Raw genomic sequence first — 3,571 nt, forward strand, 5'->3', positions numbered from 1 at the left:
TTTTATTTTTCTTTGAGACAGGGATTCTCTGTGTAGCCTTGGCTGTCCTGGAACTCTCTCTGTAGACCAGGCTGGCCTCGAACCCACAGCAATCAGCTGCCACTGCCTCTCCCTCCTCCCTCCTCCCCTCCCCCTAGTGCTGGGATTGAAGGCTAGCGCAGCTGCCACCACCATCTGGCCCTGAATGGGCTTTTAAATAACTCCTCCCCCAGTTGCGAGAGATGGCTCCACTGGGCTGGCTGCTCTTCTGGAGGACCCAGGTCTGCTTCTGAGGGCCTATACATGGTTGGCTCCAGTTCTAGAGGATGTGACACCCTCTTCTGGCCTCTGCAGGCATCAGACACACACATGGTACGCACACATGAGGCAAAGCTCTCATAACACTGAAATAAAAAGAAAACAACTTGCCCCGATTTCTTTTGTCATGAAAGACTTTACCGTGTGGCATAGGACATCGGGGGCACGGCCACTTCATGTCAGGTGAGCAGACCATCAAAACTGAACTCTGAGCAAGCACCTTCTCCCCAACCCGCTGGGCTAGTTAGAGGGGCCCTGATGGCGTAGTTCCAGGCCCTCTTCTAGGGACATGGTGGAGTCAGGAGCAGGTACATGGCTTTCCTTTGGTCAGTGTTAGGTTCTGAATGCCTCGTTTGCCGCATAATCTCCCTTTGACCCGACCGTGTAATATTCCAGTCAGCATCTGCTCCACTGGTCTACGCTCAGGAGCCAGGACAGCAGGAGGGGAGGGGATGAAAACCCCAGAACAACAATGATGCAGAGCGTGAGGAACGAGACTCTAAGAGCGTTTTCTTACCACGGTACTGCCTCGTTTGTCGAGGCCTCTTCAGTCAGTAGTCAAAGCAGTATGCTCCTTCTCAAGAAGAAATGAGTAAATACTGGGGAGCAGAGTTCGAGGTTTTTAACATCACAGAAGTTACTTTAGTTCTGTGTGTGCGCACACACAGTGAGTGCAGGTGCTGGAGGCACAGGCAGCGGTGAGCGCCCCGCTCTGGGAGTGGCGCTCCGGCCCTCTGCAAGTGCAGCGCATGCCCTGAACCACTGAGCCCTCTCCGCAGCCCCCACTGCTAACAGCATCATTAGTGTGCGTGTGTGCACGCACGTGTGCAAGCACTTAGCCCAGTGCTCGGGGGAAGGTCAGAGGACAACGTTTAGGATCTGCTCTTTTCTTCTACCACGCCAGTCTGAGCGGTCGAACTGCAGCGGGCTCCCTTTGTCCGCTGAGCCCTCTGGGCGGCCTGGCCTGAGGTAGGGCTTTTCTTCTATACCCCAAAGAAGTGCGAGTGAGGAGTACGTGTTCCTTCTTAGCATGTATCATTAGAATGAGGGGGAGGGATGGATAACCCAGAAATGATGGCTCGGGGCTGCCCTTTGGATGCGGAGGGTCTCCCCAGGGTCTTTGTGGAAGCCTGCTCCGCAGGGAAGTGCTGTTGGGAAGTGGTGGGACTCAAAGGCAGGCCATCGTGAGTGTCCCTTGAAACGGTGGGACTATGGCCTCTTACCTACAGGCCCTGAGGTAGGTGGGTTTGCAGTGCTGGAGGCTGGCTTTTCTTATTTCTGCAGTCAGAATACCCGCTCCTGATTAGGACCCTTGAAGTAAGAGATCTGTTAACAGCTTAGGCCGCTTAGATGTGTGAGGAGCCAAACTGAAAGTCAGGGTCTGCTACAAAGGGTGATCCGAGATCTCGGGAGGCAGAGACAGGCGGATCTCTGTGAGTCTAAGGCCAGCCTGGTCCACAAAGAGAGTCCAGGACAGCCAGGGCTACACAGAGAAACCCTGTATCAAAAAACAACAGAACCGACCAACCAAAAAACAGAAACAGAGGACAGACCTGCTTTCAGGAGGAGAAACGGGGTTTAGAGAAACTAAATGTCCATGTGGAGGACCCTTGACAGAACCTGGTCAGGATGTTTCGGGAATCACAGGAAAACTGTAGGGACAGGCAAATTCAGCCTGCGTCTGCCTTTGTGCTCTAGATGAGAACCTTTTTATGTTTGCAGAATTTAAAGATGCACTTTTCTCTTTGGACTCACTCCTATTATGTGTATTCTTTTAGGTGTTTTGCCCACGTGTTTCTATTCACACCACATGTAAACATGGTGTTCATGGAACTCGGAAGTGGGGGTCGGAGCCAGTGGAACTGGAGTTATGGATGGTTACAGACCATGTGGGTGCTGGGAGCTGAACCTGGGTCCTCTGCAGGAGTAGCAAGTACTTTAACCACTGAGCCATCTCTCTTACCCATTTTGCAGATGAACCTCAAATAACAAACTTAGGTGAAAAATTACACAGGCCTCTTTTTTGATTCCTTCCTTCTTCCTTCCTTCCTTTCTTTTTTTTTTTTTTTTTGGTTTTTTGAGACATGGTTTCTCTGTGTAGGCCTGGCTGTCTTGGATTCACTTTGTAGACCAGGCTGGCTTCGGACTCAAAGAGATCTGCCTGCCTCTGCCTCTCCGAGTGTTGGGAGTACAGGCGTGGGCCACCCGTACCTGGCTCAGGCCTCATTTCTTATAATTCATCTAGAGCTTTCCAATGGAACCTTCTGGACTCAAATGTGGGCTTCACTACCCGCTAGCTTCATGCCCTGGGTAAATTACCCAGACTCTTTATGTCTCTGTTTCTGCTTAAAACAAAACAACAAACTAGTTCTCAACAGCCTTTAGTTGGGTTCCCCAGAAGTTCTGGAGAGGTGAACCCATGACACACTTAAGAAAGACATAAGGAAGTGAGACAGGAAAGGGCCATCAAACTGGAGAGAGCCAGGAGAGCCTAATCCCACTGGGAGCTGCCGGGGAGCTGCCAGAGACTCTCAGAATGGGGGGAGGGGGGAGACAAGTATGGCCCCAGGCTATAATGAATGAAGCTTTAGGGATTGGAACAGCTGTCTGCAATGACTTCCAGACTACGCTAGCTAAATTGGGTAGTTATAGAGACGACTTGAAAAGCCTAAATATATATGTATATTCCCTTAGGGACAACTGTGAGCCATTGAGTGGGTGCTGGAACCCGAGCCTGGATCCTCCGCGGGAGAGGTAAGTGCTTTTAACCACGGAGCTGCCTCTCCAGCCTCCGTAGATGGTATCTGGACTTTTCACAGAAACAGTTTCCAGCTCCTGTGATGGCTGCGTTACTTATTCCAGTGAGAGGCTGAGGAAGTCAGGGGAGTCAGCGGCCACCGCGCATCCGCCGCCCGTCCCTGTCCCCCGGTTTGCTCTTTCGAGCTTTTTCCTGGCGTCGGTGGAGGCTGCTGTGTTCCCGAGCTTTGTCCGTCGTCGGTGCCGTTCTGAGTGGCACTCCGTCCGCCATGCTTGCACTGTGGCGGTGACTGCAGAAGTGGGTTCACTGCTGAGCGGGGAGCGCCAACCTCGCGTTTCCGTCCTCACCTGTTGTCTTTCTTGCCTGCCCCGGCCGGGCTGGGCCTCCTTATGTAGACCAGGCTGGCCTCCTGCAACCTCGGAAAGCCTCTGCTTCATTACGCATCAGGAGTAATGGCGAACTCCTGGGGCCTTGGCGTCACTCCTGGGGCCTTGGCGTCACTCCTGGGGCCTTGGC

The 3,571-nt window shown here is 52.7% G+C and overlaps 1 pseudogene; it reads right to left on the reverse strand.

Annotated features, from left to right (window-relative positions):
- Positions 1-3,150: 3,150 nt before the first annotated feature.
- The window catches only part of LOC129666753 (40S ribosomal protein S2-like), a 9,093-nt pseudogene continuing 8,672 nt past the window's right edge, over positions 3,151-3,571 (reverse strand).

The sequence above is a fragment of the Psammomys obesus genome, unplaced genomic scaffold (assembly GCF_907164565.1).
Source record: "Psammomys obesus unplaced genomic scaffold, mPsaObe1.curated_primary_1811, whole genome shotgun sequence".
Taxonomy (NCBI): Eukaryota; Metazoa; Chordata; class Mammalia; order Rodentia; family Muridae; genus Psammomys; species Psammomys obesus.